This window comes from Lonchura striata, chromosome 2 (assembly GCF_046129695.1).
Source record: "Lonchura striata isolate bLonStr1 chromosome 2, bLonStr1.mat, whole genome shotgun sequence".
NCBI classification, from domain to species: domain Eukaryota; kingdom Metazoa; phylum Chordata; class Aves; order Passeriformes; family Estrildidae; genus Lonchura; species Lonchura striata.
The window spans coordinates 43026350-43042317 of NC_134604.1; the positions used below are offsets into that span (position 1 = coordinate 43026350).

At 38.2% G+C, this 15968-nt stretch overlaps 1 long non-coding RNA gene across 1 annotated transcript in view; it reads left to right on the forward strand.

Moving 5' to 3' along the window:
* Positions 1-8489: 8489 nt before the first annotated feature.
* The window catches only part of LOC116183739 (uncharacterized), a 152995-nt gene continuing 145516 nt past the window's right edge, over positions 8490-15968 (forward strand). The window contains exon 1 of the long non-coding RNA XR_004148426.2: positions 8490-8532. This is a non-coding gene — a long non-coding RNA (uncharacterized LOC116183739). The remainder of the gene's footprint in view (positions 8533-15968) is intronic.

Here is a 15968-nt window from a genome sequence, read left to right on the forward strand (position 1 = left end):
ACCTGGGGAGAAAAAACACTTTTTATTGACATGTGTACGACAATCTAAGAAACTTGGATTTGGATGCTCTAAATGGTGCTGTTGGAAAAGAGATAATAGGAAAATAAAAGTCAAATTTTCTGGGACTAAAGCTACTAGGAAAAATGATCTTTTCCATTAAATCACTTTGTGTGAACTTTGGCTTCAAAAACCTGGAATAGGTTCTCTTTTTCTTCAGGTGAGGTCATGGTAAGGGGAGAACAGTAGATTTGGCAAGTCTGAGAAGCAAACTATTGTTTATTTTTGTTGACCTTTGCATTTACCTTGCTGCTGAAAGAATATTTTTTCACTATTATGCAGAGAGGAAATATGTTCATAATGAAGTCCTGACCTTTTCCTTTCCTGCTCAGATTTTATCCTTAATGAAGGGTATTGCTACATGGTACAAGTACCCATGGGAGCTATAAACACAGAACTGAAGCATTTTTTTACTGTTTGGGACCCTGAATCACGTTAGAGTAGAATAAGAAATACTAAATTAGAAGAAAAAAGGCTTTTGATGATCCTGTTTTCATGTATTATTTAATTCATGTCCCATGCAGACTGCATAAATGCCCCTGGTAACTCCCAGAACTTCCCCCTCTTGTGTGAGTGTTTAAAATATTAGTGTACAGAATCAAGGCTTTGGGAAGCAGATCAGTTCATGCAGTTAGAGGACTTGCTCCACAGCCACCAGTCTGTGATGCTGAAGAGGCATCCTTTGTCCTTAGGACTGATTGTGTTAGACTCTTGTTACAGTCAGTGGAGAGAAACAGGAACATTTAATGTTGCTATTCATCTTAATCAAAGGGGTCATCTGCTGCAGAAGTACTGATCACTCTTCATTGACTCAATTGTCTACATACCTATAGAGACAGACATCTCTATATACGTCAGTAGTGTATTTTCCTGCGGTCAGAGGAGACAAATACCAATCCCTCCAATCCCTAGGGATTTTGCTGGTACACAGATGTTACAAAACCAAAGTCAGTTATGAGCTGAATGATATATATTGTGCTAGGAGACCTGCAAAACCAGGCCTCAAGATTTTGAGGTTGAGCATCAGAAATTTGCAGACACTTTCAACTTTCTGTCCCTAAAGATCTTCTTTATCCCTGTGAGTAAAATTAGTGCTGTTTTACCTTGAAAGGTAGTTATAAGGTCTGTAAATCTGTATAATTTGGACAATCATCACAGGTAGACCAGAGAAGAAATAATGTGCACTTAGCTTTGGATTAGGACAAAAGTGCCTTGCCAAGAAGCAACTTAGAGGGCTGTGAACTGAATAATACTTTGTCATCATTCTCCAACTGACTATAATTCATCCTGTGCAGTAACAGCCAACATGGCAGTCATTCCATTTTCAGTATTTACTAAAAGATAGGAATTCTGTAATAAATGGTTGATCACTCATTCATATAACTATGACCTGTGAGATGAAATGCTCTCTTTAGAGAATAAAGGGTCATTGCTAGTGTTAAACTACTGTAAGGTGACCACAGCACTGGCCCAAGAGGCTGTCCATGGAGACAGAATTGACAGTAGCTCACCATGTTGGCCATTTCCCCACGGGCCTGAGCTGTGGGGTTTATCCATCTCACAGCATTTAACAAGGCTGAAGAGCGACAGCCCATTTTCTCCAGGCAGCCAAGGCTTGGGCATTCCCTCTGGCTGTGGCTCCCTAAATGGATATGGAGGCAGCAGGGAGAATGCTGGTGGCTGCTATGACAGAGGGGCCCAGGACAAGTATAGAAAAGGCTGTGTGAAGTATAGAAAAGGCTGGTCAAGAGGGGAGGTGATGAGGCAAGCGGGCAGGAAGAGGGGCAGGGAGGGCAGCTACCTGAGCCCGCACATCGCACAGGGGATGCCCATGGTGTGACAGATGCAGCTGCCCTTCCTTCTCCAGAGCCAGAGGCTCACACAGGGCTCTGGCCCTAAGTCCTTAGCCACACAGTCACAGGTTCCCTATCTTCTCTCCTGACACAGACACCGAGTTAAGGAGAGGCTTGTAGAGCCATGGGAATGGGTTGCCAGAGGCCAGTAAGTATGGGTGCAATATTGCCTGTTCTGCCTTTTACAACTCCAGGTACAAAAAGGGACAGGACCAGATGTGGTATATACTGATCCTAAGCCACACAGAAAGAAAATCTTAAGGACAGGAGATGAGGTGAGAACAAACGCCTCACTTTAACATGTTAACAGCTCTGCAATGTGTCGGAAGTACTTATGAAAATAACTGAAATGGTAAAATAATTCCTATCAGGAAAAGAAATGAAATCCTGAAATCAGACAACCAAGCAGAATAAACATTCTCGTAAGGAGATATGGCCAAATTAAAATACAATTGAAACAAACTAGAAAATTTGAAATGCAGCGATTGTGACCAAATGTACTGAGATGAAATGACATGCAGTGAAAAGGACCAAAACTTGAAGAAATGTAAACAAAGAGACAAAGAAGAATCTGAAGAAATGTGATAGCACAAAAATCTAAAAATAAAAATTAGGTAATGAAGTGAAAACATCCAATGAGATGACACAAAGAGCAGGGAACTGGACCAAAGCTTGGCCAATTGATCCTCATTGAAATCACAAGATTATGTTACCTTTCCTGAAGGGAAGAACTTCCTTTCAGGAAAGGGAATGAAATTTTTAAATTCCAGGAAAAAGGGGAACAAACACTCTGGAAATGAGATATGATCACATAAAAATAAAGTTTAAAAATACAAGAAAATTTAAAAAGTGACAACAACTAAATGTCTTGAGAGGAAATGCAGTGCAGTGAAAAAGACCAAGACTTGCCAAAATTATTCCCACTGAAATCCAGAAATCAGGGAAGAAATACAATCAAAGAGAAAGAGAAAACTGGAGAAATTAAATACCACAGATGGAAAAAAATCTGAAATGAAGGGAAAACAAGAAAAGCCAATGGTATGATGTGAAGAGCAGGGAAATAGACCAAAACTTGCCCAGTTGATCCTTATTGAAATCACAAGCTTTCATTCCCTTTCCTGAAAGGAAATTCTTCTTAAATTGCAAGAAAAAAGGGGAACAAACACTAGGGAAAGGAGATATGCTCAAATAAAAATACAATTAAAAAAACCCCAAAAAACATTTAACATGCAGAGACCAAAAGCAATTACAATAGGATGAAAGGAGGTGCAGGGAAAAGGACCAAAATTTGCCAAAATTATTCCCGTTGGAAGCCAAAAATCAGGGAAGAAATGCAAACAAAGGGACAGAGAGAAAATTCAAGAAATTAAATACCACCAATAGAAAGAAAAAATACTGAACAAAGCAAAAACAAGAAAAGCCAATGTAATGATGTGGAGAGCAGGGAAATGGACCACCATTGGAGTTTGTCAAATAAATCCTAATTTAAATTGCAAGATTTCATCCCCTTTTTTTAGGATAAATAAATAAACATAGGTCAGGAGTGATGTAGGCAGAAATAATTGTGCTCAGGGACAGGATATCCTACATGACTTCCCTTTGTGAATTATGTCATTATATGTGTCTTTATTGATGACCTTTGAGGAGTCCAGGAATCATCTGAGTATAGAGAATGATTGCTCCTATTGAGACTTACCAGTATAGCTGCAGTTTATTTTAATAGTGCCTTTTTTTGGAACATGTCTACAGAAGACTATGACAGAATTTGTATTTTATAAGCACTTTAGAAAGGGAACACTGTAATTTTTATGAGAGAGTAATCATAAATTTTGGCAAAAAAGTTGAAGCGCTTATAGTTTTTTTATATATGTTTATAAAAACTACAATTGTTCGCTTTTTGTTGGAATTTCAGGGATGACTCTAATTAAGGACTTGAAAAACACTTATGGTGAGATCTGAAACTTGTTTATGACAGATATTTTCATATTACTTCTTAATTGGTTTCAAGTCAGGCTTTTTGTGTGCTGTTCATGTAGTCTCTTCTGTTTTCTTACTAAGAATGAACACAGTATGATACATTTTCTTTTACCTTGGTTAAAGGAAGTTTTCTTCATATCCAGCTGCATGTGTCCAACACCATGTTCCTGGGCTGTGTCGAGGAAAGCTGTGATATATCTCTTGAATCAAATCTGCCTTCCTCAGTGACTGCAAGAGACTATTTTTGTCTGCTAAGAGATCATGATACATCTTATGAAAAGACAATCTGTGTTATCAAAATACTACTAGCCACACAGAATAGCATCAACCCCCCTTACTTTGTTTCTTTAAATGCATCTCAGACTAAAATTAATGGTGCTGCTATTTTTTCTCAGATGTATTTCAGACTACACTCGCTCCGCCTGACATAGACACCCCCTTAAAAACACAAAAAGATTTTTAAAAATTGTCTGCAATTGAACTCATTAACATTTGTTAGCATGTCAAGACCAGAAGTCTGAAAACATCTAAGTGCTGCTTAAGGTTGCTACTCAAATGAGCATTTCCCCCCTTCCCTATGCCTTTAGGTGGGTCATTCTCCCACTTCCCTCCCCCTACCAAACACAGTTACTAGCTGAATTTATAAACTAGAAACATCTGTCCTCAATGCATTTTAAGAAAATAGTTACTATTCTTTTAAAAAAGTATAGAAGTAAGTATTACAGTAGGATGAAATACATGGAATGTCCAGACTTAAAACCAGTATAACTTAAAGGTGTTTTAGGAGGAATATTAGAGAAGTATGAGAATAATTATTACTGAAGAAAGTATAAATATAATGAATTTGAAAGTAGATGGGTTCAGACTCTGTATAGCATTTTGGAAGTTTCTCTGCAGTCCAGTAGGGTTGCTGTTATCTCTTCAGATACCCTGTTGGTATCTTTTCCATGAAAAGCAGGAAAATTTGACAAAATACATATTTCCGAGTAGCAACATTGTCCAAAGCCACATTTATCTTTTACTATTTCTGATAGTAAGCGATTAAGTAATCACACCTTGAAACTTGGATGGTTGTTCTTCAGCAAAAGCCAGGTATCTACAGGCAGGAGCCCCAGGATGAATGCCACCTATTGGTTGCTGAAGGCACAGCCTGGGTGTCACCACTTGAGGGTTTCAAAGTTCCTTTCCTCAAAAATGCCTGATGGTTTGTGTGGCCAGAGCTTTGAATGTCTGCCTGCCTCCCGCTAGCTTGCTCTTCAGTAGCACCCAACACCTGTGCCTACTGTTAAATTACAATTCCAGGCAGGTTGCAGGAGCTAAGCAGATGATGACAGAATGTTACTAATGGTTTTTGAGCAGTGACAGGAAGACACCTTTAATGTGTATCAGTAATGTAGGGAAGAGGTAAAAAGCCAAAGGCTGTGTTTGTTTTTAAACAAAGACAACTTTGTTTAAAACTTTTTTCTGACCAAATAACTGGTGAGTGGCTTCCCTGAGAAGTGGTGGGTTCTTCATCTTTATGGATATTGAAAGTCTGTATACTTTATTTCAGGTAAATAATGGGAAGCAGAGTCATAGGAAGAACTATAGAAAAGGTTGGAAGAGGGGATAACGCATCTTGTTCTGGCTTTACTTAATCCACATGTAACAACTGCTCGTTTACTGCATGCCTCTCAAGTCCGCTTGTCACATGCTTCTGATAAAAAGCTAATGACTTTTTGTAAACGGAAGTATTTTCTGCCAATATATCGAATACAGATCCAGCCTCTTCTGCAATAGTCCAAATAAGTGAGGTGGGTTAGTAAATTGAGGTGTATGGGCTTAAAACAGATGTGAGTCTTCTTTAGTGCATTTGCTGGAATTACAGAAAAGCAACTATAGGCATTGTAAACCATATCAAATGTAATATAAGGATCAGGATTTTTTTCTTCATGGGGAGAAAGAGGGTTTTGATGGTTATGTTTCAGTAAAAGCTAATCGTTCCATTCTAGTCTTGATAGTTGAAGTTTCTTAGCTGCGGTCTGCACATAGTGCTCATAGATTTACACTTGACTAGTGGTACTGTTATGCCATCTACATGCCAACTGTTTATGGAGTTGCACTATAAACTGCTACTAGCTCACTGCATTTGTCTGTGTTCTAGATATGCTAGACAGATTAGACAGGTTGCCTTTCCCACCACCCCACCCCCTCAATCTCCATACTCCACTTTTAAAGGTTTTTTTGACTGAATTTTCCTAAAATTTTTGAAGTCTAGGAGTAAGAATAGCATCTGAACATTTATGTAATAAGAAGAAAAGAGTTTAATAATTTATCATGGTTTCAGTCATACTGAAGTTCACAGTCTTTCAACAGTAATGCCAGTTAGAGTGAACTGAAATAATCATTTGATTCTTATCAATATATGTACTGAGGAAGCTGTAACTCAACAACTAGTAGAATGTGTGTCAAAAAAATGGGCAGTTTGACAAAATTAGCTAGAGTATTAAACCATAGCCAGTTATCTCTCCTTGTATGTGTCTCCTTAGATTTTTAATCTCTTAGACATCCAGTTGCAAGTGATTTTTAAAATATGTTTTTTCACTGAAGTCTACAATATGATGTAGGGCATTTTTAAAACAGATGTTCTTTGAGAGATTTAGTCAGCTTCAGTTACTGATAAGAAATGGCTGAAACTCCTACTTGCTTTGTAAACAATATTTCTAAAATGGAAGGTGTTTCTGCCTACAAAGTAGTCTTATTTATCTCTTATAAAATAAATATATTTTTAAAAAAATCTTGTTCTGAGGGTTTATTTTATTTTATTAGTGTTTTTTAAGAATTATTTTCATTATTTTGGGCAACTCTCAAAGATTCACTAGAGCTGTTTAACAGCAAAATAATACAGCCAGAGCAACTGGGCAACTACTGGACAGGGCTTAGTCTGGACATTAATGTGCATTCTATTCCATAACCCTTTTCTAGGGCGTTTGCAGAAACAATGATGTGTTTTTATTTGGAAGCAGAGGCAAGAGCAGGGTGCTGTTACTATGTCCTGCACATGGACCAAAAGGGGCTTTGGAAGCCCTGGTTTGTTTTCTCAGGTGACACTGAGGAGGACAAGGAAAGACTTGGTCTTCACATGTTTGTTTACAAATCAGAAAGTTTAATCCACACATTTTAACCCTCCTTGATTGCATGGCATTATTAGAACACCTCTTGTTTCTTTTTTCCTCTGAGGTAAGTCTACTCATCCTTCTTTGTGAGTTTCTGGGACTTTTGATCTATATGCTGTCCTTGTGTTTTGCCTCTCTTTACTTGTAGAGACCAAGACACAGCAGAACAGAGATTTCTTTCTACCACACTGTTCACTGCTATATCCATATGGGAAGTGCATAGAGTGGCTTTTGAACTGATGCTTTTTCTCTCTATTCTGCAACATAAAGAGATTTGGTTTTCTTCTGCATAAATCAGGCTATGTGTCTTAGGGATTGTTTATTGTCCCATCCCATTTTTGGGGTCTTTGATCAGTTTTGTTTGGTTGGTGCTCAGGGTTGGCGGCTGTCCCTGCCCCAGCCTCCTTGGCTCCGGGGCTGTTGCGACCAATGGAAGCTGAGCCAGGGAGATCTGGGTGTGAGGCAAGAGGCAGTCTGCCCTCTTCCAGCAGGTGGTTTCACTGGACACTCACAGCCAGTATCTCTGACCAGGGATCCTGCTGTTTCTGTGAGGTTTGCCTGTTTCTCTATGGTTTTGGGGGGTTTTTGTCGTTGTTGTTGTCTTTTTGAGGTTTTTTTTTTGTGTGTAGGATTTTTTTGGTTGTTGGCGGTTGTTGTATTGTGCTTCAGCACTGTGACTGAGCTTGCTGTGCTTGGCTTCTTTTGCTGATCTTTGGGGAGCCCAGAGCTGTTGGATGCCCCACTAGGACCTGGGACCACCAGTGCCAGTGAGAAAAGCCCGAGGAGCTTTTCTTACCGCATTCCAGAGTTGGATTGCCACTGCTCAACTCAAGTTTTGAGAAGTTAAAGACCCATATCTTTTCTGATTAGTGCCTGCAAAATATTCCAGTTGAATTCAGGTTGTTTAGGAACTGAGACAGTGTGCTCATCACCCAGCCAAAACCATCCCTATTTTGAACACTGCTGATTGACATTCAGAATAGATTATTGGCAATGATCTAACAAAGAATTTGAGTAGTGACTGGACCACTGAAAAAACTCCATGACCTGCTAATAGTAATTTGTGAGGATATAATACAGTCTCCATAACAGCCACAGTCAGTTTTCCCATTTGGTATGTGTTTTGTTGCACTGCTACAGTGAAATAGCCAAGCTAGAATAGCAGTAGCAGGAAATGTACAGATGCTTCTGTTTAGCATAGTTCTGCAGAGCTCACCAGATTGTGCATCAGCTACAGGCAGCAGGAGATCACTCAATTATTTTTTCAGTGTTTTTCCAAATGTCTTAGAAAGAGGCTGCTACTATTTTGCAAGTTCCTTAGAGAATCTATCTCTGAGGTCTAGGTAGGTCCTCTGGTACCACAAAGGAAATACTATATTATTGGGTCCCAGCAGTGCAGAGAGCACTCAGCATCCCATCATTTCCTGTTGCTGTCACTTGCTGCAGAGAAGTGGCGCTGACAGGTTACTGTAGAGAGCAGAGAGCTGTTGGTAAGCCTATTTGATTTTCAATTTTTTATACTATGTGCAGCGTAGCTGGGTACCCTGCACTTTCTTCTATATTGTAAATAATTCTAGTGAATTTCATAGGTGAATTAAAATGTAAAGATCCATCTCAAAGGATGAGATGTAACCGAAGAAGAAATGATTGCATTTGAGAAAGGTTGTTTTAGTGCATATTACTGTGGGATGCTGTGACCTGGAGGCTATTTTTTCACCGGCTGTTGATAAATATGTCTGCTGAGGCCACCAAAGGGACAAACAAGTATTAACACCAGGAGAGGGCAGGAGACCAAACCACTTCTCTCTTTCCTGCTGAAAACAAGGGCACATTCCACCTTTATCTCTGCAGAAGATTTGGTTTCTGAACTGCATACTGCTGAGAATTGGGAATTGCTGAGAATTGAGAATTGAGCATTCTGCATGCTGCACTGTATGAGCCTTCTGAGCTTCATGTTTGCACTAGAGATACTTTTCTTCCTGGTGGCTAAAACTCAGGTTACAGAGTCTGAGCACCAGCTTCACCACCTATGTCTACCATGCATCACTTGGTGACCTGGGCTTTTGGTGAACCCCCATTCGTGGGGGCCTCTTGGTGACCTCCATTGTGCCAAAGGGGGCCTGTCTCTGTTCATGCTTATTGTCTTGTAGATGCACAGCAGATGCCTTACGAGGTGCTGCTATGATAGGTCACTGCTATTATTAACATTTGCTTCTCTGACCCATCCTTGACTTACGCTACTGTGCATTTTCATGACTATAATCATGTCAGAAAGCTGGTGTTTCAGGACAAAACAGTGGGAAAAAAAGGGGTCCGAGTGAAAGCTTTTATTCCTGTATAAATATATGAAATAACACAGGCACTCCTAAGTCTTAACAATGGATTTTTCTTTCCATGTGTTTCCTTTTCTTTTTAATAAAACATGCTCTGTTCTCAAATTTCTGCTTCTGTGATTGAAGTGTTAGAATTGGATGAGCTATATGTTAACCTCCTGAAAGATTAGTGATCCTCTAACACAGATTTTAATGGCTCATTGGTGTAAAAGGAAGCGTTGCTGGACTAGCGTGACATAAATATTATTCATACTTAAAAATAAATATCTTGCTCTGAGTTCACTTGCTAGATCCCTCTTGGCAAAACGGGCAAAGTGCAGCCATTAAAAGGTAGAAACCAAGAAAACACAGACAAGTGCTTCTGACCTGAGTGATATGCAGGCAAACTCATCACTGAAGGAGGCTAGATTGTTTTACAGGTCTGAGTGGGTGCAACTCTCTGGGATTAAGTAGAACTACTTGTCTTTACAGCAGCAGAGAATGTAACATCAAATTTGTAATAGTTCAGAGAAAACAAGTCTACATCCATCACTAAATTTTATTGAATATTTGAACAATCCACATGTTTTCTGATGTCTCCAGCTCACATTGTGACAACAAAGGAAAACACCTGGAATATAAACAATGAGATATAGTCTGAAAATGAAGCATTGGAGACGGGTTTGGATTTGAACTTTTTGCTTTGTCCATTTCTTCTGTGGACATCCCCGTGTGTACATCTGACCCAAGTCCCTTTGGCAGAGGTATGGCTGCAGCTGTTTTAATGCCTACATTGCCTGTAACCACTGGTAAGCTAATCGCCACTGGTTATACACCAGGAGCTGGTGTAAAAGAGTTTGTTTGGCATTGCTCTCTGCTGAGAGCTGCCTGAGTTAACCTGGTTACTTCTCTGATATCACTCTTCGACTCTAGAGACACCCTTGTAACATTTCCTTTGGCATTTTGGAGGAGGTACTTATACTTTGACACCTCCTTTAACATTTTGAGGCAACCAGGGAAAAAAGACGCCCTGCAGAGCTGAGCTGTGAGTGCCTCTGAAGTGGGAATAGAGTCATGATATCGCCGTGCTAACGAGGTGTACTAAAGAATGTTCATGTCTTGCAGGTACTCAGTAGTGTTACTTTAAGTTGTAATTCATTCAGGAGTAATTAATTTTTTGGCTTACCAATATGCTTCAGTTTAGAAATTACTCATTTGGGTTTTGTCTGCATTTGGACCAGTGATCTTGATTAAATAGTTATTCTCTGATTTCTGGTGCAGTGATTCATTCAGGAAGAGTTTTGCCAATATCCGTAAGTATCTTAAAATGGCATAATTCATTTTTAGTACAGTCAATAATGGCAGATCATGATGAAGGATCAACAATTCTTTTTCTCTACCTCTCCCAGTGAATCTACAAATATGAACATAGTCTCTTTAATAGTTGAGGCAGTATGCCTTTTGTTGTGTGAATATTTACACTGAAAGGGTTTTTCACTGAAAAATTAGTTGTAATTGACAGTACTGCCCCTTTACATACTTACATTATCTATTACCTTTTTTTCCTTTCTGCTGGTTTTCCACCTCAAATTTCAAGTATATGTAGCTTAGTTCATGTTTCTTCACCAAGACAGATTTTAGAGGCAAACAAGTGGGTTAAGAACAATTCTTTAATCTCTAATGACTGATATAATTGATGTATCTGAAGCAGTTTCAAAACAAATACATTTAACTAATGCAATAAAGCCTTCCTGAAATAATTTTTTTCTATCCTGTTCATTTCAAGGATCACTAATAGCAGAGGTTGCAGGTAAATAACTGGTTCTGTAAAAGAAAAAGAGTACATGATAGGGAAGAATGATTTTTTTAAGAAGTTGCAGTGGGATACAGGATGATACATGGAGAGTCAATGGAAGGAGGAGGCAATGCATTTATCTGAACAAATTAATATTTCTTGTGGTTTCTTACACCTAAGGTGGCTGTTGAACCTTGTTTTGTTGTCACTGGAGAGAAATAGAAACTTCTGAGATTTAGCTTCTAGAGCTCAAATAGATCAGATGAACCAAACCTTAAAAAAAACCCCAACATTTTCTGTTTACAGCGAGATCCTTGAGTAACTGGTTTCAGAGCAGACATTTACTGAGGTGTCCCATCACATGAGTCTTGATGTTACCTGGCTTAGTTTTACAGCAGTGGCTGTGATAAAGGGAAGGTGCTCTGTCCCAAATTCACCCAAGTGGATGTGGCTCTTGCAGTGCACTGATGCCATCAGATCTGATTTATAGCTGCGTGGGAAGGCAGTGCCGTGTCCCATGGTGGCATTGGAACCTCAGTGCTACTTCTTGATCAGGTAGCTCAGGTAGCTGGCTGAAATTAAGTGGATAAACCTCAGTCCAACATGGTCAGTGTGTCTGTTTGGCTACTCCTGTTTCATTAGGAAAACTGAAAAACCTTGGTTCTGATGAGGAACATGAAAAAATGTTTGAACTATTCATGTGAACAACTCATGGTAAAACTGCAAAGCATCAAGAGAGAACTGACAAGGTCTGACTTTTTAAAATAAGAGATGAGTTTTCAACTGCTTGAGGGGGTGGCTAGAAGTAAGAATGCTAGTCTTTGGAATATTCCTGTAATTTCAAACAGTTTTTCTTTTAGTGCAATTGCATAGTGGTTTCTTCTATTCATCACCTTTATTAATTTAATATGCACACTGTGTCTACATCTGTTCCTTAAAAATTATCCTGGTTTTGGGAGAGCTAAATTGTGTTTCCTCTCATTTTCTCTTTTTTACTATCATCCCCTGTGCTATCAATCCCTGCATGCTTTATTTTTTTTTTTAAGAAGACTGAATTATTTGTGTCTCTTAAAGTCTCACCTGACAAATAAAGCTGGTCTCCAAATGGAATTTCCAAATATATTAAAATAATGATGGTATTGTGTCTAAATTTATTTTCCAAAGATTTATGTTTCCTCCAAAATGCAAGCTGCATTTTTGCTAGATAAAAAGAGCTTATGGCAGATAGCTGAAATTAAATCTTTCTCTAAGAAGTTCAGCTAAGGAAATGTAGTTCTTAACAGAATGGTGGAGACACTGCTGCAGTTGATTGCTATGATGTTAGCATTGGAGATCAAGCTGACTTCACTGTGTAATTAATACAGTGCAATGAATGCACTGGATGATATCACTTAATAGGAGGAACTTGTGCTAACCATCATTATCAATACTGCTTTTTCAATTTCAGATTGTGGTTAACTGATTTGACATTAAATTCCCCTTTACTTTTGTCCTGCACTGCAGAGATTAATTGTTTTGTGGCCAGAGATCAACAGAATATTGATCCACAAGTCAAATCTGTCTACCCACCTTTTACACGCTTTTTGCTTACTACATGGTAGAGTAAATTAAACTGATCTGCTACTGTAAGCTGCTATTTCAATATAAATCTCTCCTTTTATCTTAAGCTCTTTATCACAGTTTTAACAGTGAATTCTGCTCACTCAGTTACTCCTGTCTGTTCAGAATGACCAGTCTTGGGATCCTTCATGCCAGACAGTATCTGCTTCAGTAGGATTGGAATAATTTAGCAGCTTTGAAAATGCTGCTGTCATTTATTCTAGGAGTCAGCTGTCTTAGAACAACCCAGGAAAGGCCAAAGTAGCTTGCGTTTATTGGCAAACTATTGCTTATGTTAGTACTGACTTTTAATTTAACCTCAAAGATGGGAAAGTAAACATTATTTTGGAAACTTCAGTCAATAGTGATCATTGAGGAATTTTTTCCCTTATTTAAAAAAGAATAAACCAAATGTTAATACTGGAATTCCAAATTAATCAAGAGAAGGCCAATGCTCTAAAAGGCTGGAATATCCTCAAAATGCTTTGAAGAAAAAGCTGGTCATTGTATGCACATATTTATGTAATTGAAATAGACTGTTTCATGAGCAGAGGACCATGGTGCATTAAAAAATGGCAGAAAAAAAGCTATCCAATATTATTCATCTTGGGAAAAACACAGGATCTGTCTTTAAATCAGAATAGTGACAATTCACGAAAATTCAAACATGAATCCAGAAAGATCCAGTCTCTGTGTCTTATGTTTTGCCAAGGAGGTTTGTGAAACCAGGCCTGCCCCTACTTAGAGAGGAACTTGTGAATAAATCTAAAACACACTTTTACCAATGACAAATGTTACTAGAGACAATCAAAATAATTCTGTGGGTTGTGCTCATGTATTCCTTTGCAATTACTGCAGGAAAGTCTTGGAAATAAAAATGACTATTTTGTTGAGAACTCTTTGTAAATAAATAATGAGAAAGCCCAAATTTAGTCTTTAAATTAACACCACCACCCATCTAGAAAGATGCAGACAAAATGAGGGCAGTTTTTGCTGTAGACCATATACAGTGTGGAGTGGAAGGGAATTAAACACCAGTACCCCCTTGTTTTAGTAGAAATGTACCTGACTTGCCCTTCCAGTAAAATGCTTGCAGCCCCACCTGTTCATATAATAAAATCAGTGATATGAAGGGGACTTGGTTCTTTAGGAGCATGTCAATCGAAGCTATAATAAAATGTAGAAGTCTCTAAACTCTGAAGCACAATGTCTATTTTAAGAGCTTGACCTATCATGATATATCAACATGGCCTGTAATATGGCAGATAACCCTCACTAATCCCACTCCTTTTGCTAAACATTGATTCTGTATAGAAAGGTCTGATGGAGGGATAGTGGTATTGAGTATCAGTACTCAGTCCTAGCAAGACTTTGCAGATGTTACACCAATTAATTTGTAATAGAATTGTAAAAGATGGTTTGGCTGCTGATTCTGACTGTAGACATTATTAATAAAGCCTTTAAAAATATTTAGCAGCACAGATTAGAGATAAAAATCCTGAGTTTATAATGGTTTCTAGGTTCCATAATTCTGCATTTAGTGCTCTGCATATATACTTCCAGCCAGGTTGGTCAAAATATTCCACCAGTACTCAAGTATTCTAGAGTTATTATAAAATGGAGTAGTAAGCAGAAAAGACTTGACCAATATTTGAATACAGTAACATTTTGAAATTTATTAATGGTTTTAGGAATCTTGAACAATTATTATTTTCATATTCTTGCTAGCAGTGTCTGTGCCTTTATGAGTAGGAACAATTAGTAATTGCTCTGCCTCATTTAGTTGGCAAGCATCGGTAGCTGTCTCTCCCTACACTCTGAATCAAAGTTTTCTTGCAGGTAGAAGAGAGTGTTTGTTCTCCTGAAAAAATAAGAAAACTTTTTCAATTCTTTAGTGCACTTCTATAATGGACAAAAGTTTTGCATTTTTTAGTATTATCAAGTCTTGTGATTTTTGTAAATTATTGGGGGGGGTAATCATAATAAGCTTTAATATTCTCTTTGGATTTTGAGATCTGGGAATTTGGGACTTATATGAAAATCCTGGCTTGTACCAAAGGATTTTGTTTTTGTTTTGGTTTGTTTTTGTATTTGTGTTTGTTTTTATTTTTATTGTTTCCTTTTCCTGGGCGTTTAAAGTGTGATCCCTAGCTCAAAATGTGTAATCCATGTTGCTCAAAATGAAATTAAAAGCACTCTCTTCACTTATTTCATGCTCTTTGGTCACAAGAGAGGAAGAATAGAAAGCAGAGCTAAGCTTGATTATTTAAGAACAAATGCTAATTTTCATCATGTTTGGTCAGAAAATAACTCTTTCACTCACTCTGACTTCTCTGTGGCATCTCTCTGGCGGACAACACAGATATCTCCTAGAGGAGGTAAAAATAACATCATAGGAAAAGTCCAGTCTTGAGGTCTGAGATTCTCAGGGAATCTCACAGAGATCATCAGGGAAGCTCACCAGAAAAGACGTGATTAGTGAAACCATTGAATATAGGAAAGTACACACACTTCCTGGAGGATGAGTAAAGAGGGCACTGACCAGAGCAGACAGATCGATGCTGACTACTAACAGTTCTGCTTTAGGATAGTGTCTTTTCTAAAAAGTCAGTTTACACATTTAAGATAGTTGCAGTAGTGTTGTACTTCCCTGGCACAAAGAAGTGCTTCTTCCAGTAACTTTGTTTTCCTACAAAACTGTAGGCAGCAGAAAGGGACACTATGTCAACTCAGTGACATTTTTAGAATCATTAACATTTCAACTTGAAATTCTCAGTAGCTGAAGAGAGGCTCAGTTGCTGAAATAAAAGTGTCCACAACACTGATTAGAAGCTGAAAGGATTAGCTTGATGTCTCTGATGTTAATGCTTGCTGAAATGAAAAGGAAAAAACTGTTCAAAGGCCCAGACGTGATGTACCTGACGTCCTCAGACCTATCAAAGTGTTAGCATCAATAATCAAGTAATGGCTGCTTTATAGTTTGAGTTTTCTGACCCAGTGTTTTCAAAAGGCTAATAAAAAGCCACACTGCTGAGACAAAATTTTAGGTTGGCATGACTATAAAAATAAAATAGTAATGATAGAACAATTTGTCTTGGTCTAAGAGAGGAAGTTAAACCTGTAACTGTGCCAGCCTTGAAGAGCAAGCTGGAAAAAAATAAGTTGCATGTTTTCATGTGCATAGCTTAGCATACTAAAAAACAAGGATTGCGTAGGAATT